This window comes from Triticum aestivum, chromosome 6D (genome assembly GCF_018294505.1).
Source record: "Triticum aestivum cultivar Chinese Spring chromosome 6D, IWGSC CS RefSeq v2.1, whole genome shotgun sequence".
In the NCBI taxonomy this organism is placed as follows: domain Eukaryota; kingdom Viridiplantae; phylum Streptophyta; class Magnoliopsida; order Poales; family Poaceae; genus Triticum; species Triticum aestivum.
The window spans coordinates 316130734-316143625 of NC_057811.1; the positions used below are offsets into that span (position 1 = coordinate 316130734).

The following is a 12892-nucleotide window of genomic DNA, read 5'->3' on the forward strand; positions in this document are numbered from 1 at the left end:
GCTCGTTGATCAATAGATGGTTATGGTTTCCTGACCATGGACATTGGATGTCATTGATAACGGGATCACATCATTAGGAGAATGATGTGATGGACAAGACCCAATCCTAAGCATAGCACAAGATCGCGTAGTTCGTTTGCTAGAGCTTTTCTAATGTCAAGTATCGTTTCCTTAGACCATGAGATTGTGCAACTCCCGGATACCGTAGGAATGCTTTGGGTGTACCAAACATCACAACGTAACTGGGTGGCTATAAAGGTGCACTACAGGTATCTCCGAAAGTGTCTGTTGGGTTGTTACGAATCGAGACTGGGATTTGTCACTCCGTATGACGGAGAGGTATCTCTGGGCCTACTCGGTAATGCATCCTCATAATGAGCTCAATGTGACTAATGAGTTAGCCACAGGATCATGCGTTACGGAACGAGTAAAGAGACTTGCCAATAACGAGATTGAACGAGGTATGGGGATACCGACGATCGAATCTCAGGCAAGTAACATACCGATGGACAAAGGGAATTGTACACGGGATTGATTGAATCCCCGACATCGTGGTTCATCCGATGAGATCATCGTGGAACATGTGGGAGCCAATATGGGTATCCAGATCCCGCTATTGGTTATTGGCCGGAGAGGTGTCTCGGTCATGTCTGCATGGTTCCCGAACCCGTAGGGTCTACACACTTAAGGTTCGGTGACGCTAGAGTTGTTATGGGAAATAGTATGTGGTTACCGAAAGTTGTTCGGAATCCCGGATGAGATCCCGGACATGACGAGGAGCTCTGGAATGGTCTGGAGGTGAAGATCGGTATATTGGACGAAGGGTATTGGAGTCCGGAATTGTTCCGGGGGTACCAGGCTATGGCCAGCATGTCCGAAAGGGGTTTCGGAGGCCCCGGCAAGCGTTGGGGGGCCTTATGGGCCAAGGGGAAGGGGCAAACCAGCCCACTAAGAGGCTGTGCGCCCCTCCCAATCCCTCTCACGTAACCAGGAGAGGTGGGGGCGCCACCCCTAGGGCAGCCGCCCCTCCCGGCTTGGGGGGGCAAGTTTCCTAGGGGGTGGGGGCGCCCAAACCCATCTAGGGTTTCCCCTGGCCGCCACCTCCTCCTCTAGATCCATCTAGAGGGGCCGGCCCCCTCTCCCCTTCCCCCTATATATAGTGAGGGGGTGGGAGGGCAGCCACACCCTTCCCTTGGCGCAGCCTCTCCTCCTCCAACTCCTCCTCCTCCTTCGTAGTGCTTAGCGAAGCTCTGCCGGAGAACTACGAGCTCCATTGCCACCACGCCGTCGTGCTGCTGGAGTTCTCCCTCAACTTCTCCTCTCCCCTTGCTGGATCAAGAAGGAGGAGACGTCCCCGGGCTGTACGTGTGTTGAACGCGGAGGCGCCGTCCGTTCGGCGCTAGATCAGATCCTCCGCGATTTGAATCGCCGCGAGTACGACTCCATCAACCGCGTTCTTGTAACGCTTCCGCTTAGCGATCTTCAAGTGTATGAAGATGCACTCCCTCTGTCTCGTTGCTAGCATCTCCTAGATTGATCTTGGTGACACGTAAGAAAATTTTGAATTATTGCTACGTTACCCAACAGTGGCATCATGAGCTAGGTCTATGCGTAGATTCTATGCACGAGTAGAACACAAAGTAGTTGTGGGCGATGATTTGTTCAATTTGCTTACTGTTACTAGTTTTATTTTGATTCGGCGACATTGTGGGATGAAGCGGCCCGGACCGACCTTACACGTACTCTTACGTGAGACAGGTTCCACCGACTGACATGCACTTGATGCATAAGGTGGCTAGCGGGTGTCTGTCTCTCCCACTTCGGATCGGATTCGATGAAGAGGGTCCTTATGAAGGGTAAATCTCTACTTCTAATGGACGAGTTGGTTGAATAGTCCCACCATTTTCGTCTGGGTTTTTTTTCGTCCGGTTTATTTTCGTTTCACCTTCCATCATCATATCCCCACGTTGATTTTTTCATCCTTCCAATAAAAACTTCCTTAACATGTGCAAACTTTCCTAACCAAATATGTTACAAACGGGAAGATACTAATATCACGTTACCAAACAATAAACCCCATTTTCATGAAAATCAATTCAAAATACTAACTTTCCTAACACATCGATTCTTACCTTAATCTTTCTACTCCTAAACTTCTCTACTCCGTAAGTCGTTCGTTCCTACATCTGCCCCATCGATCGAACTCTCCATCCCTCACCGATTTTTATTCCCGTGAAACCGGTGAAAGAAAAAAAAATCCTCCCCAACGCTCACACCCCACCCCCATTACCCTCCTGCCAGCGACGCCGCCCCCGTTCCCCTCGGACGCCATGGCGGCCGCAGCCTCCTGGTCCTCCTCTGCACGCATCATCGCCTGCAACACCGCTAACCACGGTCTTCACTGGCGTCGTGATGGCCGCGACCTCCACCCAGAGCCATCCGCCGTTGGGCCCTTATACCCCCTCCCGAAGGGATCCACCACGGACAAGGGAACGGCCGCTCTTGGGCGTCGGGATGTGGTCGTCGCGTGGCGCGGCATGATAGGCTCTGGAGTTGGTCGATGACCCGGAGTTCGCCATTGTACCGCCCAGAGGCCTCCTCGGCAAGGCCGCCTGAGCCTGCGCAGACGCTTGGTGGACCGCGGCTGAATCTCCATCTACACCTTCACCCCGGCATCCACCAACAACAAGGACAACGCCAGAAACTGGTAATCGCCATCGCGGAACCATGGTTCCCGCCCTCGGCCGTCCAATGTCTTTCTCGTCTGCGACCTCCGAGACCTCCGCCGGTGGCGACGAGAACGGCGGCCCGTAGCAGCCCCCCAAAAGCACCGGTGCACCACCACGACAACAGAACCTTGTTGCTGCTGCTCGGCATGGATGACAGCCCCTCCAAGAGATGGATAAGCTCTCGTGATCCCCACTCCACACCTCTCATCCCTTGAATTCGCATCCCCTCCCATCTCGGTCCCGCCAATGATCTGATCCGGAAGCCGGCCACGATCCAATCCCCTGAATTCCTATCCGCCCCCGTCTCTCGTCTAGCCGCCTCCATCTTGGGTGTGGCAGCGCTGCTAACGTCGTTGCGACCTCCCTCAATTGCAGGTTCGGCCTTCCTCGTCTCCATGCTCGACCGACGAGGTGGTCTTCGTCCCGAGCCGTGGTGGGGTGTTTCTGGTTGTGCTACTGTTCCTCCTTCTGTTCCTCCCGAAATGAGGAGGGGTAGTGCCTGCTGTGGCTCAGCAGGATAGCATAAGCTTGCCCATTTTCTTTTGTGTTTGAATCAAATCTGCTGGTTCTCAGTTTTATATGCACGTACCAATCTTGGTCTTCTGTATGCAGGGTACCCTCCTGATGGCTGATGATGTTTCACAACCTCTTCTGCAGATTTTCAGAATACCGAGGGAAATATTGCGTTGGAAGGATCCCGGGTTGGCGGGGGCGGCCAGACCAGGTGGCAAATGCGATGCACAAGTTGAGGAGCGAAGGTAAAGAGGAGAGGCCACGACAACCCGAGCAGCAGCGAGGGGATGGATCAGCGGCCGGGCAGCTGCGTCGACCCGAGCAGTTGCGAGAGCGAATGAAGCTGCAGCTGCACGGACAAGCTTGTGGAGATGTTAGTATGCACGCATGCGTCCATGATTTGGAGCACGCCTCTGGCCTGGTAGGATTCTCGCTCTGCCCCGACCTCAAGGGCGTTCGTCTATCTGTGTTGTGCTCGGGGCGATGCACTAATGCAGGTGTGGTTCTTCAGCTTTTCTTTGTCTTTTTCTTGGTATGTATATCTCTGAATCTTGTGAGCCGTGATTTTCATGCTGCCATGTATGCCATTGTGTCCTGTATAATGATTCTTCTTATTATTTTTGAATGGCATAATTATTCTTATTGAGGCACTGCCGCTGCCTAATTTGCTTATAGAAATAACATACTAATTAATACAGGGAGAGAGTACGACTTTTAAAACAATCTGCAGTACCCGTGAGCCTGCTCATAGGTAGATATCGATACATTTTGTAGCTTCCATTCTTGTTTTCTCTCATTGAAATTATGGATTTGGAAACTAACCATGGAGTGTCTAGATTGCCTGCTATATTACCAAGTGCGCTGAAGGAAAAGCTGCTGCCACTGTGGATGACCACTTTAGGTGATATAATTCATGTTTGCTTTGTTGTTTCAGTAACTTCCTGTAGCATATTGGTTCCATCTTTTTTTTTTTGCATCATGGTACATTATTCTCATCTTGATATATATCATTTGGTCAACTGAAGATTTGAGTGCAGGGTAGAATTCTTGGTTGATTTAAGAATTTCGTTGTTGATTAGTTGGCCAACAGACTTTTATGAAATTCAAGGAGTCATTTAGTGTACTATATGTCATATTTGTCTTATTTCTATACTCACAATATTTCCGCATCATCTGAACAAATGATGCTAAATTGATATAATCATTTTGGATCAGTGTCATCTTCTCAATGCTGAACAGCCAAAATATATACATAGTGAGCAGTCCGCCGCACATGCTCATACGTCATATTTATGTACTGTTTAACACGGCAAAAATTGGTCAAACATTTAAATATTTCTACTGTTTAACACAGCCAAAGTATATACATAATGATCAGTCCTCCGCTGCACGTTAGATCCAGCCTCCCTCCCTTGACACCATTCTTCTTACTTATTATTATTTCTTTTAAAAATATCTTTAGTTTTATTTTCTAGATACTTCAATTCATTCGTATATGGACTTCCATCGCACTACGAGGATGATCCATGGCTGGTCGCGGACGATCACCTGCGAGGACGATTCATGGCCGGTTGGGGATGGTCAGTTCCATCACACTGCGAGGAGATGATTCATGGCCGGTCGGGGATGGTCACCTACGGTGAGCACGAGTACCTCCTCCATATCCTCCCTATACTAGCACCCTTGGCGATGAAAATGACAACCAGGAGAATCCCTCCTTCACACCTCTTTTCCATCTCTGTCAGATTGTCCTCTCCAGCAAGGTGTCTATGCATGAATCATATTTAAACATCGATGAAAGTTTTAACTTCCTGCAAATTTTGGTGATGAAATAACATTGGTGGACGTCTGGACAAAAAGAAAAAAACGATGCTCCAAAATGCTTCCGAGAACGAATCTTCTGGAGCGTCGAATTTTTTTTGCCCAGACCTACACGAATGTCATTTCATCAAAAACATTTGCAAGAAGTTAAAACTTTCATAGATGTTTATAAAAAATCAGATTTTTTTTATTTTTTATGTGTTTTTGGATTTTACTGTTCATCAAGGAGCATGTGAGCTCGGGTTCAAATACTCCACGTCCTCATATTTATTCCTATTCTCCTTTTGTCATTTTTTACATCTAGGCATATAGTGTTTTGCTGTGTCTCAAAGTTTTACCTTTTTAAAAGTGATATGTGTTTATATTTTGTGGATGTTTTTGTTGCTGGTATATATTCTCAAGTGATAATCATCATATCTTGTCAATCTCTATGTTATGAGAGGTATAAAAATATAATCGGATCTAAATTTGATAGTATGCTACCTTGGCCAATATACTGCATCATGTGAATGTTTCTCGTTCCCAAAAGTGCACTATATCTGGCCTCTCTGGCCACGAAGGCTGCAAGGTTGCACCTTGGAGCTCAAAATTTGGTGTCTTCGCATTGAAGGATCCAATCCATCGACTTTGGAGTTTGAACATGTCACTTGTGATGGGGAGAGGAAGAGATGACTTGCATACACTGGACAATGAGTGTGTTAGCAGCGTGGTGGCTCAGGACTGTACAAGTTGTAGTAGCCCCTTCCCTTATAAATGTTTTGTTTTGATTGGAAGCACCTTATAATTTAGCTAATATATGGATTTCATTTACATCGTCTGTCCAAGTATGCGAGGCCCATGAGATGGGCATTAATCACTTCTCTTTTGTCTCAGTATTTTGATAGGGGACCTATGTATATGGAAGGAGTTAGTATCATGTAAATCGTATCACCAATTTAAGGATCCTCATGTTTTCTTACTTTTCAACAGTTATTTGTGATTTTGTTCACAAGTTTTCAATTTCATTCTGTAGAATGAAGATAATATTTTTGTTGTATTTTTTGTCCATGTAGAGGATACAAGACATTTAATCAATTAATGAAATAATGAATTAACTTACGTATGTGTATGTTTATGCCTCGCTCTTTGTCCCTCCTAGCGAGAGGGCGACGATAAGGACGGTTGTCTTCGGGTGTCCCCCAACGTGGTTGACGGGTTGGCGGTGTGAGGAAATGTGTGACTATGGAGGGAGCTCAACAATTGGGCTACAATGACAGGAAGAAAGGATGTTATGGGAAGAGAGTGGTTGATTGCAAATAAAGTGTTAGCTATGTTGCAGCGATTGTCCACACAACTGAATTTTGGAGAGCCTACCGGCCGTCCGTTTGACATCCAAACATGCCCAAATATACAAAGGAGAAATGAGCTTCGACCTTGAAGACAACTTTAGTCATTTGTTTAATTCATTTATATGCATTGTATTGTAGCCCGTAGCAACGCACGGGCGGTCTACTAGTAGCAATTGGCATATCACCGTTGTGGCTTTTGCGTAGGTAAGAAACGTTCTTGCTAGAAACCCATAGCAGCCACGTAAAACATGCAACAACAATTAGAGGACGTCTAACTTGTTTTTGCAGGGTATATATGTGATGTGATATGGCCAAAAGGATGTGATGAATTATATATATGTGATGTATGAGATTGATCATGTTCTTGTAATAGGAATCACGACTTGCATGTCGATGAGTATGACAACCGGCAGGAGCCATATGAGTTGTCTTAATTTATTGTATGACCTGCGTGTCAACGAAAAACGCCATGTAATTACTTTACTTTATTGCTAACCGTTAGCCATAGTAGTAGAAGTAATAGTTGGCGAGACAACTTCATGAAGACACGATGATGGAGATCATGATGATGGAGATCATGGTGTCATGCCGGTGATGAAGGTGATCATGCCGCGCCTCGAAGATGGAGATCAAAAGGCGCAAGATGATATTGGCCATATCATGTCACTTTATGATTTGCATGTGATGTTTGTCATGTTTACATCTTATTTGCTTAGAACGACGGTAGCATAACTAAGATGATCCCTCACTAAAATTTCAAGAGATGTGTTCCCCCTAACTGTGCACCGTTGCGAAGGTTCGTTGTTTCGAAGCACCACGTGATGATCGGGTGTGATAGATTCTAACGTTCGCATACAACGGGTGTAAGCCAGATTTACACATGCGAAACACTTAGGTTGACTTGACGAGCCTAGCATGTACAGACATGGCCTCGGAACACAAGAGACCGAAAGGTCGAACATGAGTCGTATACTAGATACGATCAACATGGAGATGTTCACCGATGATGACTAGTCCGTCTCACGTGATGATCGGACACGGCCTAGTTGTCTCGGATCATGTATCGCTTAGATGACTAGAGGGATGTCTATCTGAGTGGGAGTTCATTAAATAATTTGATTAGATGAACTTAATTATCATGAACATAGTCAAAAGGTCTTTGCAAATTATGTCGTAGCTTACGCTTTAGTTCTACTAAGATATGTTCCTAGAGAAAATTTAGTTGAAAGTTGATAGTAGCAATTATGCGGACTGGGTCCGTAAACTGAGGATTGTCCTCATTGCTGCACAGAAGGCTTATGTCCTTAATGCACCGCTCGGTGTGCTGAACCTCGAGCGTCGTTTGTGGATGTTGCGAACATCTGACATACACGTTTTGATGACTACGTGATAGTTCAGTGCGTAATGTTAAACGGTTTAGAATTGAGGCACCGAAGACATTTTGAAACGTCGCGGAACATATGAGATGTTCCAAGAGCTGAAATTGGGATTTTAGGCTCATGCCCACGTCAAGAGGTGTGAGACCTCCGACAAGTTTCTTAAGCCTGCAAACTAAGGGAGAAAAGCTCAATCGTTGAGCATGTGCTCAGATTGTCTGAGTACTACAATCGCTTGAATCGAGTGGGAGTTGTCTTCCAGATGAGATAGTGATGGTTCTCCAAAGTCACTGCCACCAAGCTACTAGAGCTTCGTGATGAACTATAACATATCAGGGATAGATATGATGATCCTTGAGCTATTCGCGATGTTTGACAGCACGAAAGTAGAAATCAAGTAGGAGCATCAATTGTTGATGGTTAGTAAAACCACTAGTTTCAAGAAGGGCAAGGGCAAGAAGGGATACTTCATGAAACGGCAAATCAGTTGTTGCTCTAGTGAAGAAACCCAAGGTAGAATCCAAACCCGAGACTAAGTGCTTCTGTAATGAGGGGAACGATCACTGAAGCAGAACTACCCTAGATACTTGGTAGATGAGAAGGCTGGTAAGGTCGACAAAAGTATATTGGATATACATTATATTAATGTGTACTTTACTAGTACTCCTAGTAGCACCAGGGTATTAGATACCGGTTCGGTTGCTAAGTGTTGGTAACTCGAAATAAAAATCTATGAAATAAATGGAGACTAACTAAAGGTGAGATGACGATATGTGTTGGAAGTGTTTCCAAGGTTGATGTGATCAAGCATCGCATGCTCCCCCTACCATCGAGATTGGTGTTAAACCTAAATAATTGTTATTTGGTGTTTGCATTGAGCATAGACATGATTGGATTATGTTTATCGCAATATGGTTATTCATTTAAGGAGAATAATGGTTACTCTGTTTATTTGAATAATACCTTCAATGGTCTTGCACCTAAAATGAATGGTTTATTGAATCTCGATCGTAGTGATACACATGATCATGCCAAAAGATATAAGATAGTAATGATAGTACGACATACTTGTGGCACTGCCATTTGAGTCATATTGGTATAAAACGCATGAAGAAGCTCCATGTAGATGGATCTTTGGACTCACTCGTTTTTGAAAAGATTGAGACATGCGAACCATGTCTATTGGTATATATGCATGAAGAAACTCCATGCAGATGGATCGTTTGGACTCACTTGATTTTGAATCACTTGAGACATGCAAATCGTACCACATGGGCAAGATGACTGAAAGGCCTCGTTTTCAGTGAGATGGAACAAAAGAGCAACTTGTTGGAAGTAATACATTTGATGTGTGCAATCCAATGAGTGCTGAGGCACGCAGTGAATATCATTATGCTCTTACTTCACAGATGATTTGAGTAGATTCTAAGTATATTTACTTGATGAAATACAAGTCTGAAGTAATTTCAGAGTGAAGTAGAAGATCGTCGTGACAAGAGGATAAGATGTCTATGATATGATCATAGAGATGAATATCTGAGTTACAAGTTTGGTACACAATTAAGACATTGTGGAAATTGTTTCACAACTAATACCGCCTGGAACACCATAGTGTGATGGTGTGTCCAAACATCATAAATGCACCCTATTGGATATGGTGCATACCATGATGTCTCTTATCGAATTACCACTATCGTTTATGGGTTAGGCATTAGAGACAACCGCATTCACTTTAATAGGGCACCACATAATTCCGTTGAGACGACACCGTATGAACTATGGTTTAGAGAAACCTAAGCTGTCGTTTCTTAAAGGTTTGGGGCTGCGACGCTTATGTGAAAAAGTTTCAGGCTGATAAGCTCGAACCCAAAGCGGATAAATGCATCTTCATAGAATACCCAAAACAGTTGGGTATACCTCCTATTGCAGATCTGGAAGCAAAAGTGATTGTTTCTAGAAACGGGTCCTTTCTCGAGGAAAAGTTTCTCTCGAAAGAATTGAGTGGGAGGATGGTGGAGACTTGATGAGGTTATTGAACCGTCACTTCAACTAGTGTGTAGCAGGGCACAAGAAGTTGTTCCTGTGGCACCTACACCAATTGAAGTGGAAGCTTATGATAGTGATCATGAAACTTCGGATCAAGTCACTACCAAACCTCGTAGGACGACAAGGATGCGTACTACTGCAGAGTGGTACGTAATCCTGTCTTGGAAGTCATGTTGCTAGACAACAATGAACCTACGAGATATGGAGAAGCAATGGTGGGCCCAGATTCCGACGAATGGCTCGAGGCCATAAAATCCGAGAGAGGATCCATGTATAAAAACAAAGTATAGACTTTGGAAGAACTACTTGATGGTCGTAAGGCTGTTGGGTGCAGATGGATTTTAAAAGGAAGACGGACAATGATGGTAAGTGTCACCATTAAGAAAGCTCGACTTGTCATTAAGATGTTTTCCGACAAGTTCAAGGAGTTGACTGCGATGAGACTTTCTCACTGGTAGCGATGCTAAGAGTCTGTTGGAATTATATTAGCAGTTACTGCATTATTTATGAAATCTTGCAGATAGGATGTAAAAAAAAAACATTGTTTCCTCGACGATTTTCTTGAGGAAAGGTTGTATGTGATACAACCAGAAGGTTTTGTCAATCCTGAAAGATGCTAACAAGTATGCAAAGCTCCAGCAATCCTTCTAAGGACTGGAGTAAGCATCTCGGAGTTGGAATGTACGCTTTGATGAGATGATCAAAGATTTTGGGTTTTTACAAAGTTTATGAGAAACTTGTATTTCCAAAGAAGTGAGTGGGAGCACTATAGAATTTTTGATGAGTATATGTTGTTAACATATTGTTGATCAGAAATGATGTAGAATTTCGGGAAAGCATACAGGGTTATTTGAAAAGTGTTTTTCAATGGAAAACCTGGATTAAGCTACTTGAACATTGAGCATCAAGATATATAAGGATAGATCAAAAACGCTTAATAGTACTTTCAAATGAATACATACCGTGACAAGATTTTGAAGGAGTTCAAAATAGATCAGCAAAGAAGGAGTTCTTGGCTGTGTTACAAGGTGTGAGTATTGAGTAAGACTCAAGACCTGACCACAGCAGAAGAGAGAGAAAGGACGAAGGTCGTCCCCTATGCTTTAGACGTAGGCTCTACAGTATGTTATGCTGTGTGCCACACCTGAAGTGTGCCTTGCCATGAGTTAGTCAAGGGGTACAAGAGTGATCCAGGAATGGATCACATGACAGCGGTCAAACTTATCCTTAGTAACTAGTGGACTAAGGAATTTTCTCGATTATGGAGGTGGTAAAAGAGTTCGTCGTAAAGGGTACGTCGATGCAAACTTTGACACTAATCCGGATGACTCTGAGTAGTAAACTGGATTCGTATAGTAGAGCAGTTATTTGGAATAGCTCCAAGTAGTGCGTGGTAGCTGCATCTACAAGATGACATAGAGATTTGTAAAGCACACACGGATCTGAAAGGTTCAGACCCGTTGACTAATAACCTCTCTCACAAAGCGAGATATGAACAAACCCCATGGGTGTTGGATTCATTACAATCACATAGTGATGTGAACTAGATTATTGACTCTAGTGCAAGTGGGAGACTGTTGGAAATATGCCCTAGAGGCAATAATAAAATGGTTATTATTGTATTTCCTTGTTCATGATAATTGTCTATTGTTCATGCTATAATTGTATTGACTGGAAACCATAATACATGTGTGAATACATAGACCACAACATGTCCCTAGTGAGCCTCTAGTTGACTAGCTCGTTGATCAATAGATGGTTATGGTTTCCTGACCATGGACATTGGATGTCATTGATAACGGGATCACATCATTAGGAGAATGATGTGATGGACAAGACCCAATCCTAAGCATAGCACAAGATCGCGTAGTTCGTTTGCTAGAGCTTTTCTAATGTGAAGTATCGTTTCCTTAGACCATGAGATTGTGCAACTCCCGGATACCGTAGGAATGCTTTGGGTGTACCAAACATCACAACGTAACTGGGTGGCTATAAAGGTGCACTACAGGTATCTCCGAAAGTGTCTGTTGGGTTGGTACGAATCGAGACTGGGATTTGTCACTCCGTATGAGGGAGAGGTATCTCTGGGCCCACTCGGTAATGCATCATCATAATGAGCTCAATGTGACTAATGAGTTAGCCACAGGATCATGCGTTACGGAACGAGTAAAGAGACTTGCCGATAACGAGATTGAACGAGGTATGGGGATACCGACGATCGAATCTCAGGCAAGTAACATACCGATGGACAAAGGGAATTGTATACGGGATTGATTGAATCCCCGACATCGTGGTTCATCCGATGAGATCATCATGGAACATGTGGGAGCCAATATGGGTATCCAGATCCCGCTATTGGTTATTGGCCGGAGAGGTGTCTCGGTCATGTCTGCATGGTTCCCGAACCCGTAGGGTCTACACACTTAAGGTTCGGTGACGCTAGAGTTGTTATGGGAAATAGTATGTGGTTACCGAAGGTTGTTCGGAGTCCCGGATGAGATCACGGACATGACGAGGAGCTCCGAAATGGTCTGGAGGTGAAGATCGGTATATTGGACGAAGGGTATTGGAGTCCGGAATTGTTCCGGGGGTACCAGGCTATGGCCAGCATGTCCGAAAGGGGCTTCGGAGGCCCTAGCAAGCGTTGGGGGGCCTTATGGGCCAAGGGGAAGGGGCAAACCAGCCCACTAAGGGGCTGTGCGCCCCTCCCAACCCCTCTCACGTAACCAGGAGAGGTGGGGGCGCCACCCCTAGGACAGCCGCCCCTCCCGGCTTGGGGGGCAAGTTTCCTAGGGGGTGGGGGCGCCCAAACCCATCTAGGGTTTCCCCTGGCCGCCACCTCCTCCTCTAGATCCATCTAGAGGGGCCGGCCCCCTCTCCCCTTCCCCCTATATATAGTGAGGGGGTGGGAGGGCAGCCACACCCTTCCCTTGGCGCAGCCCTCTCCTCCTCCAACTCCTCCTCCTCCTTCGTAGTGCTTAGCGAAGCTCTGCCGGAGAACCACGAGCTCCATTGCCACCACGCCGTCGTGCTGCTGGAGTTCTCCCTCAACTTCTCCTCTCCCCTTGCTGGATCAAGA

At 45.2% G+C, this 12892-nt stretch overlaps 1 long non-coding RNA gene across 1 annotated transcript; it reads left to right on the forward strand.

Moving 5' to 3' along the window:
- Positions 1-2238: 2238 nt before the first annotated feature.
- Positions 2239-6007, forward strand: LOC123144852 (uncharacterized). Its single transcript, XR_006471995.1, has 2 exons — positions 2239-2707; positions 3387-6007. It is a non-coding gene; the product is annotated as an uncharacterized lncRNA (long non-coding RNA).
- The last annotated feature ends 6885 nt before the right edge of the window (positions 6008-12892 follow it).